General features: G+C 40.5%; 1 protein-coding gene across 4 annotated transcripts in view; it reads right to left on the reverse strand.

Annotated features, from left to right (window-relative positions):
- Hpse2 (heparanase 2) overlaps positions 1-13,737 on the reverse strand; it is a 601,936-nt gene that overhangs the window by 127,315 nt on the left and 460,884 nt on the right. The gene's annotated exons all lie outside the window — the stretch shown is intronic.

A 13,737-nucleotide genomic window follows, 5' to 3' on the forward strand; every position in this document is an offset into this window, starting at 1 on the left:
AAGTTGGAGGCTGGCCAAACTATTCTGATCAGGGTGCAGATACGCTGGAGAGCGATCTGGCGGTTCTTGTAGTGGGTAATACTAGTAGCTTCTGAAAGCACATTCTGAGTCATGGGCTTGTCTGTAGCTCATTTGAGGGAATAACACCCACTAGCAGCAATAGTGAGCTACAAGACTAAAATAGGGAAAAGGGGAAAAGACAATAGGAGGGTATGGTTTCAAACTGGCAACCAATGCCGACAACCTAAACTCAATCTCATAGGAACTTTTAGGTAGAAGTGTATATATCCCTTCTCAAAGCTGTCCAATGGTCCCTCAAAGTGACAATGGGAAGTATGTCTCTTGGTTTCTGCCTCTTGATGGTGAAGAACAGTCTATAGAAGTTACCCTTCCCCTTGTTTTATGTGTAGCTCTGAGAGCTGATTATGTTCCAAATATCTGTTGCTTCTGTCAAGAGCCACCCAAGAGAAGGAATGAAAATCACGTTCCTGCTGTGTTCACTGGCATCAAGCTCTGGCCGCTGCTGTAATGACCAGACTATGAAATAGGACTGGAGGATGCTGGCATACACAAGGGAGGTTGATAGAGAAATGGTGCATTTAGATACCCACAAATTCCTCTCCTAGACATGTTCACCAAAACCATTATTCTTCAGGTTTCTAAAGAGAAAAGTACAAAGACTTCTAAACGTCACGTTCATAGTTAGGACTGAAATATAAAACGCATTTAATGCATAGTATGAAATTCTATGCAGCATTTGAGGCAAAATTCAATATAAATTTAAAAATACAAATATGATTTATATAGTCATTTATTAATAATAAAAATGTTTTTAAGAACAAATGTCAAACATATAATGAAGACACAAAAAAGAAAATAGACAAAACATAACCAAGATGTTTTGTGAACTGATGAGAAGTTCTGCTGTAAGCTGAGGTGGAATATACTATTGTTCAGCTCTTGGTTACTTAGGACTCCCAGGAAGAATATATGTAGATGCATTTATATGAATGTATATGAATATACAATATGAGAAACATATCTATAAATGTGACCAAACTCATAGGTAGACATCAAGTGACCATATTCCTTTTTATATTTCTTTCTAGGTTTAGCTTCTTACAACTGTCTTACTCCCATTTAAAAGAGAATTTGTATTCTATAACTCACAAAAATGGTACTGGCAAAGTTACTGAGCTTTTCAGAAATAAAGTTATACTAATATATATAAGTTAGAGAGAAGAAACAAGTCTAGCCAAGAATAGAAGAGCAAGAATTAATGGCGGAGAGCATATTGGCATGTTGATAAAGGTTAGCGAGCAGATGCTTAGCAAGCACAAAGCAAGGGTTCAGACTGTGTTGCTACAAATAAGACAATACTCCGCCAACATTTTCTGTATCCATTCTTTGGTTGAGGGTCATCTAGGTTGTTTCCAGCTTCTGATTTTTACAAATAAGGCTGTTATGACCATAGTGGAGCACATGTCCTTGTGCTATGATGGGGCATCTTTTGGGTATATGCTTAGGACTGTTGAAGCTGTGTCTTCAGGTAGAGCTATTTCTGATTTTCTGAGGAAATATCAGACTGATTTCCAGAGTGGTTATATCAGTTTGCAATCCTACCAGCAACGGAGGAGTGTTCCTCTCTCTCTACATCCTCGCCAACATGTGTTGTCACCTGAGGTTTTGATCTTAACCATTCTGATTAGTGTAAGGTGAAATCTTAGGGTCATTTTGATTTGCATTTCCCTGATGACTAAGGATGTTGAACATTTCTTTTAGTGCTTCTTAGCCATTCAAGATCCCTCAGTAGAGAATTCTCTTTAGCTTTGTACCCCATTTTTAAATTGGGTTATTTGTTCTTTTGGAGTGTAACTTCTTGAGTTCTTTCTATATTTTGGATATTAGCCTTCTATCAGAGGTAGGGTTAGTGTAGATGTTTTCCCAATCTGTTGGTTCTCATTTAGTCCTATTAACAGTGTCCTTTGCCTTACAGAAGCTTTTCAATTTCATGAGGTCCCATTTATCAATTGTTGATCTTAGAATCTGAGCTATTGGGGTTCTGTTCAAGAAAATTTCCCCAGTGCCACTGCATTTGAGGCTATTTCCCACTTTCTTTTCTATTAGTTTCGGTGTATCTGGTTTTATGTAGAGGTCCTTGATCCACTTAGAATTGAGCTTTGTACAAGGGGGTAAGAATGGACCAATTTGCATTCTTCTACATGCAGACCGCCAGTTAGACCAGAACCATTTGTTGGAGATGCTTTCCTTTTTCCACTGTATGGTCTTGGGTTCTTTGTCAAAGATCAAGTGTCTGTAGGTGTATGGGTTTATTTCTGGGTCTCAATTCTCTGTCACCAATTGACCTGTCCGTCTCTGTTCCAATACCATGTGGCTTTCATTACCATTGCTCTCACTCTTTATAACACTGCTCAGAGGGAGTCTCTCAAAGAGAATTAGAAATCATAAAAATAAGAAAGGGGGAGAAACAGTTGATTAAAAAATAATCATATAGTGAAGCTGAAGACTATATTTATAATTCCTTAAAATACACTATATCTATAAATGTACTTCCTTTATAACTAATTAAAGCTGAAGAATGTACTTGTATTTTTCTTTTCTTTTCTTTTTAACCGTTGGCTTTCAGGCAATTCATAATTTAACTTTGTCCTTAGAGATAAGCTCTGAAAACATGCTAAGTGGAAAAAAAACCAACATAAATGGTCATGTATTATATGAATCCATTTATTTAAAAAAATCTAGATTATGTTCTAGAAAAGTGCATAGAGGTACAAAGTAAATTAATAGTTTCACAGAGTTGATAAAGAGGAGGAAGTTTGAGGTAGGAGACAAAAGGGAGTGGCTAACTAATGAGCATGAGGTTTCTTTGTTAGTCTTGAATATGTATAAAAATTAAAAAGTGGCAATTATTTAAAAATTTTATGAATATACTAGACTTGATGACTTTCATATTTTCTCTCTCTCTCTCTTTCTTTCTCTCTTTCTTTCTTTCTTTCTTTCTTTCTTTCTTTCTTTCTTTCTTTCTTTCTTTCTTTCTTTCTTTCTCTCTTCTTTGAGACAGGGTTTCTCTGTATAGCCCTGGCTGTCCTGGAACTCACTCTGTAGACCAGGCTGCCTTGAATTCAGAAATCCACCTGTCTCTGTCTCCCAAGTGCTGGGATTAAAGGCATGTGCCACCACTGCCCGGTGACTTTCATATTTTCAAAGGATAAATGTTATGGTATGGGAATTGTTTCTCCATGTGCAATGAAGAAATAATATGTTTATCTAATATATACTATACCACTCTGTCTCTCTCTGTCTCTCTCTCTCTCTGTCTCTCTCTGCCTCTCTCTCTCTCTCTCTCTCTCTCTCTCACACACACACACACACACACACACATCTCACATATACGTATTTATATAATTAGCAAAAGAAGAGGTGGTATCCAGACATGCAAAAAACCATAATGTAGAATGTACCCTAAGAATTCTGATATGAATCACAAACTAGCTTTGACTTCAGCAATCATTTTCTTGGACTTAAAATCCTTCATTAACTTTAAAGGCATGGGTTTGAAAAATAATATATTAAAATGCATTAGTATTTTATAATACGAATGCATACCGTGGCTCGGAACACTTAGTGTTTAAGACTGTCTTTGATTACAACCTGTTGAGTCCCATACATTACAATATGGGGAGCTTTGGCAGGAAACTGACATTGGCCAAAGACAAGGAAATGGGCTTCAGGCAGGAATCTCACATAAGGCCATGACAAAGAAGTAATCTCAGGCAGAAATCTAATTTTAGGCTAAACCAGGGAAGTAAGTTCAGGCAGGAATCTTAATTTTAGGGTGGAACAAAAGAAGTAGGCTTCAGTCAAGAATCTGATTTTGGGCTTGGACAAGGAGGTAGGCTCAGATATTTTGGCCATCTTGACAAGCCCTTAGAAACAGCCAATCACTGGAGTGATCACGGGACTGCTTATAGCCTTGCTGGATACTTGACTATCTGTGTTTATTGTACTGTTTGTCCTTATTGCTTGCTTGTAGTTAAAATGGTTTAAAAGTGGACTGGGAAAAAATAAACCTGCCTTCAGTCTTCGAATTGACTGGGGTCATGCTGCAGTATTGTCTAATTGTCTCTTTCTTTTCGATCCTTGCTCCTGCGCTGGAGAACCTATTGACTGACTGAGTGGGCTTGGTCATTACAACAATAACTGGTTTAGAAAGACATGGTGTAAAAGTGGCATGAACAACAGGGAGTAACCAACCACTGTCTCATATTTTCACAAGATAAAACAGCCCATACTTGGCACAATTATCAGGCCAAGAGACTACCTAGAGTTAGCTCATAGGCCTCAGCGAAGTTATTACTATTAAGCTGCTAGATGAACACAGTATTAAACTATTGCCAAATGATATCATTATACCCATGGATCAATATATTTCTCAACCCATATTTCATTAACACAGTGACCCACACTGACAGAGACACAGAGACAAGAGACTGTAGAATGCTCTAGAAGGAGCATACATACCACATCTCCCTTTCCCCAAGGCTCAGGGATCACTGCAGAAGGGTAGAGGGGAACGAATCAAAGGTCAAAGGTGGTATACAACTACACGGAATCATCTTATAGACTGCTATACATATGAACTAACAGTGTGTGCAACAGTCTGTATGAGACCTGTGCAAGCCCAAGTCAGACAATATCTCAGCAAGGAAATAGAATTTACATACAAGGTTCTACCCCTAGTTGTGGAGCTATTGGCAACTGTTAACTTCTAGGAAAGAGAGACAGATTCCTCTGTGATTGTGGCCCTTAGCGATTTTGATAGTGCCCCAGCGGAAGAACATACATCCTAGAATATTTGAGCACCACTAAGTGGTTTTGGTGGGTTTAGAAAAACAGGAAACTAAGTTGGATGGATAGGAAAGGTGGGTGGATTTGAGAGGAGTTGTGGAAAGAGTGACTATGATTAAAACACATTGGACTGAACTCTCAAAGAACTAATTTTTAAAAAAGTGTGTGTTTGATTATAGAAGTTAAAATTAACTAGGCAAATAAAGGTTAAATACACCTTTGAGATGATCATCTCAGAAATGAAGATCTGAATTGTTGGGGAGTTATTAAGATTGTATAATAAACTACAGAAATATGTGAAATTATCTAGGGAGAATATTTTTAAAAAATAGAGTAGAAAGAGGATTTCATTTTAAAACTATTGAGGCATTTTTCAAATGCTTTAACTTATCATTCAACATTTATTAACCACCTGATAAATGCTAAGCAGACTAGGGGCAGGTGGACCACGACTGATTTCCAGTGTAGTCACTTCAGGAGACTAACAGTAAGTAAACAAACAAGTAAGAATAATCTTGGTGATAATAGGAGCCAAGAAGAGAGTGCTGGGCAGGAGCTTGTCGGGAGGAAGGGGTGCTTTAGACAGTGCTCACGGAAGAACCTTCTGTAAGGTGGAACAGGACCATTGCTTGTAGCACCAGAGGAAGGCCATCTGGATTACAGTAAATAGAGTCGGAAGACGGAGCAAATGAGATCAGAGAAGAAAGGCGCGTGCTTTCATTCTGAGTGGGGCTGAGGCTATTGGAGGGATTTAAGCAGGAGAGGAGTCTGATCTGACTTATGCCAGATTACTGTAGCTGCTATGAGGTCATACATATGTCTTAAAAGGATTGTGAAACCGGTAACATGATATACAAATTAAAGGTCCTGCTATTTCTATGACCACTTTGAGCTTCAACGTCCTTATACATAGATAGGATAATACCCAAAAGGACTGGGCTACAGATCCCAGCTGTGTGATAAAGAATAAATAACATGAGGCCAACGACAGGATAATCCTGAGCTAGTGGAAAGCGATGCAGACCCGGCAGGTGAGCACTGATTTATGGGAGCTCTTTAAGGTGGTGACTGAATTCAGAGGACTGGCCTAGAGAGTCCTCAGTCTGGCAGTAGGGCTCTGACCCATCGTGATGTTACCAGGAAGCCTTGAACTACGATCTGTTTGAAGTCAGGAAATCCACTCATCTTTTCTTTTTAATATTTATTATTTTTTATTATTTTTAAAGTGTGTGTGCGTGCGTGTGTTTTGTGCATGCGAGTGGTGCAGATGCCTGTGGATGCCTCTGGCCTTTGATCTTCCTGGAGTTTTAGGCAGTTGGTAAGCTCCCCAGTGTGGATGCTGGGAACTGAACTTGAGTACTCTGGTCCAAGAGTAGTATTTGTTTGGTCTTAACTGCTAGCCATCTCTCCACCACATCCCTCAGTCTTATTTGCTTCATTGTTTCTTTCCTAGCACAGTGCTTGGCACAGAAGTGGGGCTTCACTGAAAATAGAGCTCTAGTCACACAAAGGAGCTGATGCAACACGGGATCTGCGCCTGTACGAGCTCACAGTAAACCCCACGTTTGAAGGAAACTAGATGACTTAAAGAGGGATTAAACTGGCCAAAGAATGGAAAGGCATGTGCTGCTTGCAAACACAAATTTAGAGATTAGGAAAACCAGAAACATAATGAAAACTTGCCAAGACACAAAGACCAGGGCCAGAACACTGCCTATGCATTTGCTGAGCTTTGGTGTAGCAAGTCTTGACTCCTGAGAGGAAAAGAGAAATCCTGATTCTTTCTACATGTGACATATATGAAACCCAACAAGCTCACAAGTCTTAAAAGCAAATTTTCATCCAATGTGATTTGACTGTCTAAGAATTTTATGAAGAATTCTAACAAGATTCTGAAATTGAAAATATTACAGTCATGTCCAGGTACTTTTTGAGCAAGTTTGCTCTCAACACTTAGGTGGAAGGTGAAGGTGTTGTGTTGAACTTTGAGGTGTTAGAGTCCAAAGCTTATCTCTTTTATTTATATATATATATATTACTTTTTTGGTTTTTTTGAGATAGGGTTTCTCTGTGTAGCCCTGGCTGTCCTGGAACTCACTTTGTAGACCAGGCTGGCCTCAAACTCAGAAATCTGCCTGCCTCTGCCTCCCAAGTGCTGGGATTAAAGGCGTGCGCCACCACCACCCCGAAGCTTATCTCTTTTAAATGAAGATATGACTCCAGAAAATGTTTGGAGTTACAAAAACTACATATATTGGACCCTACAAAGTACACTGGTACAAAACAAAACAAACAAACATAAACAACCCAAAAACCTGTTCATCTGAGTTCTCTTCTGACTGCAGGAAGAGTTGAAAGAAAGTAATTTGTGAATTGTTGGTTTTGGAGCTGAGGAGGGAAAGCACATGCTCAGCTTGCATGAAGCCCTGGGCTCACCCTCAGCTAGCTCTTCCCCAGCCTTCTGATCGGTGAGTTAGCATTCAGGAGCTATGGACTCTGGAGACAGGGCCCTGCATTTCAATTCTGGCCTTATTGTGTATTCACTGTGTGTCCTTGAGTATTGTAAATTACTTCTTTGTGTTCTAGTGCAGAATAAAATATCTTCCTCAGTGTATTTTATGATTTAACTAACATTTGTTAAAGAACTTAGAAACAGTCCCTGCTATATAGCAAGCACTTAAGCCCAAATATTTTCTGGATTTCTCTCCTTGTCCAAGGAACCTGAATTTGTGTTTGAAAAGTTTGACTTCAGCACTGGTTGCTCTTACTTTAGATATGTCACTTGGGTTAATGGATAATATCCCAGATACATGTTAAGCACTAGGAAAGGGCAGTTTAGAATTTAAAATACACATGGATCATAAACATAAGCACAATTAGCATAATGAGCATAATTAGCATATAGGCACTTATTCTCAACACAGGCATCCTGCTACCCACATGAACAAAACATAAAATGAGAGGTAAAGCTGATACAAATGGAAGCAGTTACACCAGGAGGGGGTATTCCTAAAGCACAGCTGAAAGTTTAAGGAGTCAACACAAACTGAGCAAATGCCCTCTAAGCCTTGTCTGCTGAGGACATGGTGGGACATTTGATGAACTGGGAGTCTTCCAAGAACGGAGAAGGTCAGCATGGCGAAGTGTGGTGGAGGTATAGATGCTGATACTGGGTGCTGGGTGAGCCCAGGGAGAAAAGCAGCTTGGGCTGAAGAGAAGAAAAGCCAAGCAAACAAAAAAGAAAAGAAAAAAAACGAAACAGAAAGAGTAGATGGAACCAGCTGCAAAATTCTCTCAGAAAGTGAAACTCTAAGAAACCAAGGGCTAGAGTTCAACACTGTGGTTTTCTGAGTAAATATGATTCTCCCTGTGCTGGAAGAGAGAAAAGGAGAGGGCTCTGGAAAGGGAAAGGGCTCCCGGTGAGAAACGATGTGCCAGTGAAGGTTGTGCGAAGGATACACTGGGGAAGAGGAGAGAATGGGCTGAGGGCCCGAGTGGCTAGAGGAGGAAGCGGGCTGCTTTAGCTCCTTCCAGCTGTTTGGTTCCCAGATAGACTTCAGCTCCGTGGCCCATGTGGTCAAGAGAGCTTTGAGGCACCCAAAGAAAATTTCATTAAGTGTCCATTGGCTGCTCACAATTCCCTACTTCCTTCTAGAGGCGGAGAGTTATGAGGGGTAAACCTTTTCAGATTCCTTCTCTCACATGTCAGAGGCAAGAACTGCATGAAAATGTTTGGTGTGTTTGGGGAGATTCTCTGAGGCAGGAAGATGGAGTAGAAAAGATGTGGTGTGGAGAGGGAGAGAGAGAAAGGGAGAGCACACTTAGGGAAAATGTTTTTGATTTTTTTTTAAGTAAAATAGGAACATAACCATTTATGGGGTGCATTTTTTTCAAACCTTGTCTTTCTCTTCCTGTAGTTCCTTGATAATCTGTCTCTAAAGCTGGAATCTGCGTCTGAGAAGACTCGAGAAGACCTGGCTTCAGGCACTAGCTGTGCAAGGGATGGTAGCATTGTTGCAACAGACATGTTGTTTATGGTTATCCAAAGCAACACCTTCCTTAATGAGAAAGGAAGCAATAAAACAGGAACAGTGGACAGGCCAGCTGGGCTAATCAGCCCTGGCAGGAGGCCCGGCCTCCCAAAGAAGCTGGAGCCCATTAATTCCAGGATCTCATGTATTTGGGAGTCAACCTTCCCCAGAACTTCAGAAGAGCAGATGCTCTCCAAGTAACCAAACAAGTCTCCTACAGAGCTGGCCACAAAGGATTCCTTTTAGGAAGTCTCTTCTTCTTGCTTTTTTCAAACACAATCTAATAATCTTTACATATTGTGTGTGTATGTGTGCACGGTGTGCACATGGAGGTCAGAGGACTATTTGAGGGTGTCAGTTCTCTCCTTCCCACCATGTGGGTTCTAGGGGGCTGAACTCAGGTTGTCAGTTTTGATGGCAAGCACCATTACCCATGGTGGCATCTCGCTGGTGCCCGGGAAGCCCCTTAAGCCTTACCTATATCTCTTCCTCGAGCATCAGCAGTCTCTACTCCACTTGTATTTTTGAGTGGTCAAGGTGAATTCTCAATATTGTTGCTCTTTTGTTTTAGGAGGGAAATAATCTTGATCCGTTTTTCCTTCCTCTCTCTTCCTTCCTGAGGTTTGACCTCACAATTTCTTTCTTGATCTCCCTGTCTTTCTCTTTCTTTTCTAGACCATCCTTCATCCTGCTGCCTTTGTTAGCTGTGGAACCCCTGCCCAGTTTTAGAACCTTCATTGGTTTCTTGTTGCATTGCTAGCTGTAGGGAGCAACCGTTTTCCTTTCTTTCCTGTTTGTTTACTGAGGGTCTGTTTGATTGCCAGAGAGATGAACAGCAAGTAACTTGTATTTGATGTTACTGAACTCAGTGACCACTGAGCACCAGTGAGAACACTGATGACTTTACTAAGGTGGTATTTGCTACTTTACTGAAGCAGAGCTTAGTCGCCCATCCTCCAGTCCTTTCCCTTAAGGCCCATGCAGGATAACCTTACTACTTTAAAGGGTGTCTGATACTTTGGTTGTTTACTTGCTTCCATCTGCCCCTCCCCATTGCCTTTGTTAGCTTTCTCAAGAATTATTTCAAACGTTATTTTCTCTATAGAATATTCCTCAACTCTTCAGAAAGTTTTCTTCATTTGTCCAAGCTCCAAAGTTCTTTGACATTATCGATGATCTTATCTTACTGCACATAAATGTAACTTTGTATTTTCTCTCTTTTTTTTCATGCCCCATGAACTTCCTGACAGTGACTTTATTAAATATATATACTAGATATTCGGTCAGCAAATGATGATGTTTCATTGATGTAAAGTCAACTAAGGAGCTCCAGCTAGCAAAGACAAGCACCGTGGACTCGCCGTTCCAGTTAGGGTCCTGTTATATTCTAACTCAACTCTACTGCTTGATGTCTGTGAAAATGAGGTAGCTTAAGTTCTATGAGCTCCAAGTAAATGAGCCTGTGTGATCCACTTGGCTCTGTCTGTACAAATGGGAAAGCATGACCTAAGGGAACCTAGCTTTTGCCCTTCATACAAGGCACCAGAGGTTATCATAGGAGGAGCTAGCCAGAAAGAGACTGACCAGAAGAAAGCCAAGGTTTTCATTCTTGCCATTATATGATTTTTGGACAGGGATATTTATAGACCACACCATCAACTTCACAGCAGGTAGGAGCAAAGGGGTAAACTGCAGGCAAGTTTTAATTGTTAATGCTTGTGAAAAACACTCTGATTTCAAAAGTACAAAATTATGAAAATATATAATTATCTTACAAAATCTATTACCTTTTGTTTACAAAAGCCATTCATACATTCTTATTCTGCTGTAACTTGCTCAAGGTCATAAAGCTTGCCTAAGTAGCAAAATGAAAGTTCAAACTCAGACTCACTTCCCTGCAAAACCCATGCTTGGCCACTGCACGGTCTGTATTCGGCATCTAGTATTGATTTATTTCATAACCTATGTAAAATTTCTTTCTAGCCACCCAAGATTAGAAGTGCTTTCAAAGAAGAATAGTCGTGTTCTTGGTGAGGGAATACCTGTGTGACCCCACAATTAGTTGATAATCTGGGGTGACTGCCCTGAAGGTAAGGGTTGGATGAGAGCTTTAAAACTTTCATGGTGTTCGACAAGCAATGGTCACTAGACAAGGCCTTTCTGTATTAGGCGTTTATGTCTTCTGCTCCATACCCATTGTTGACAGAGGACAGGGAAAGGAGTGGCGACTCAGAAGAACGTGGCACCTGTGGGTGGCTTCAGAAACAGTTCTGTGTACAGATGGCAATTTGGAACAAAAGAGGTCATGAGTGGGAGGGGCACCTGGAGGAGACCTTACATCATTTCATCATGGCAGGAAGAGGCTTGGCTCTAGTGCTTGTCCTTAACAAAAGTAACATTTCCACCATTACCAAGGTTGGTGGAGTCTGGCATTTGAGTGGGCAAAGCATCTAGGAGCCTGAAATATTGGTTAGTCAGAGAAAAGGCTGGGGAAAGGAAGGCTTGGGTAAGCAGCCAGTAACTGCTTTCCATTCAGTCTTCACTATCACTTATCATTGTGTTGAGTTTCTGGAATGTTCTTCCTTGTTTTCTTTGTATGCTCAAAATGGCTGACTATGTGTGTTGATCTTTTTAAGCGAGAGAAAGCAGAGCTACTCTGTAAAGTTTAGAGATACTAACCTGTGAACCCCTTAGTGGCTCTGTTTTCTTTCTCTTAAAAAGGTCCCCATTGTATAAGACTTATGCCCCATAAAATTTGGATCACCCATAGATATTATCCCAAGTCATTAATGCAGTACACAATATATTTATGGTCCTCAGTGTATTCTCCCTTTGGTCTGCTTTCTTGGCTTGTTTCCCTGCTCCTCTCCACTGATATCTACACTTTGACACTAATATCTTAGTGTGGAGTTCAACCAGAGTAGTTGACATGTTGCCAGGTTAACATTTCACATCATATTTCTAAAGTAAAATAAAATAAAACAAAATATTATTTTCTAAAATGGAATGTCTGGCATTTACAAACAGACTGCAACATTATTTGGGGTCAAAAAGTACTGTCCCTCACCTCTACCCACATGGAGGAAGCTCTTCGGTTACACCTGTATGTCAACACAATTCACAGGGGTCTCTACATTCGTTTGTGTCGTGTCAGACCACACTGTGATGTCAGGCACAGACTAAACTTTCAGTGTGAACAGCACATGTACAACTGTGAAGGAGCTAAGACCTTACTTCTTGGTCATTCGTCCCACATACATTGTGTTTCCTTCCTTTCAACAGTTACTGAGTATCAGCCAAGTGATACACACTGGGCCAGCAAAGAAGGGGTTCAGTACTGCTAAAGGAGCAAATGATTTCATACACACTGTGGTCTGTTGTTCTTCCTCTTTGTTTGTTTGTTTGTATGTATTTGTTTGTATATTTGTTTGGTCTCAAACCTGGAGCAAACAGCTGAGGTGTTCATTAATATATCCAGGTGGACCTGGCTCCCAGGTTCTCCCAGCATTCCTCAATCTCTACCTGACACAGCTAGTGGCTGGCATACACTTGCCCCAGTTGCCCTTCTCTATATAACTCAGCCATTTTGGTTACCTGCCCCTTTCATCTATTTGCCACCCTCCTGGCTTCTTGGTTTGGCTCTCCTGTCGTATTTCTCCTCACATGGGCCAGCTCAGTCTGGTCCTGTCCACTCAGGATTCTTTCAGATGTCTCTGCCTCTGGCTATGCTCTCCTTTTTATTTACAATAAACTTCCTCCTCCACCACATGGGAGCAGTCATGTATAGTCCCCTGCCCATTCTTCTGGTGCTGAAACACAGGACAGTCATGTCCTTCCTTTTTACTTTTATTCTTTCCCTCAATAAGTACCATTCTTAATCTATTGATATTTTTATTTTCTACTTTATCTCCCTAGAGAAGAATAACATTATTATTTCCCTATTTAATCATACTTCCAGTTATTTTGTAATTCCCAAAATTAACTATTTTTGGATATGTTAAAAAGCTCATGTAAGTGGACAGACTGACAAACCAGAAGGTTCGCTGAGAACCAAAGTTTCTTTCTCATATGTTTATTAATTTACTGGGATTATATTTCTACCCTACTTCCATAGCCTAACGTCTAAGATATAGTAAAGGCAGCATAATATCATTGTATTTATTGAGACTTCAAAGAGTTGACCATTATTCAATAACATAAGCAATAGAATAAAGGATGTTAAGTGTGGCATTCATTGCGGCCTACACATCTCCCAGAACCTTCCGTAAACCTATGTGGCCCAAACCAAGCATTCCCAGTCTTTATTGCCTCTGAGAGTGCTACATGCCTTATTAGACTTAACTCTCTGATGTTGGTTATGTTGCACAATCATCATGGCTTCCTTGTCTTCTAGTTACATCCCCCTCTTCTTTGACAACTGCCTCCAGACGCTGTAGGCTACATGCAAATCCACCATTCTTCTTCCTTGAGGAAAACGCTCACAATATTTTCCTCTCCTAGGTAGCTGTAACTTATAGGAAAGACACTGTGAGAATGGGGAGGGAGGGAGAGGAGACAGAGGCAGAAAGACAGACAGACAGAGCAAGAGAGTGAGAAAGCAAGAGAGAGAGAGAGAGAGAGAGAGAGAGAGAGAAAGACACACAGAGAGACAGAGAGAGACAGAGAGAGACAGAGGAGAGACACAGAGAGAGACAGAGAGACAGAAAGAGACACAGAGAATGTAGCAGGTGGCTTTTTACAGATGCCTATGCTTCATGTGATGTTTGGCATTTTTATCTGAATTACTTAATAAAAATGAGGGAAGTCTTTTTAAGGACCACACTAGCCATTCTCTTAC

This window comes from Mus musculus, chromosome 19, assembly GCF_000001635.26.
Source record: "Mus musculus strain C57BL/6J chromosome 19, GRCm38.p6 C57BL/6J".
NCBI classification, from domain to species: domain Eukaryota; kingdom Metazoa; phylum Chordata; class Mammalia; order Rodentia; family Muridae; genus Mus; species Mus musculus.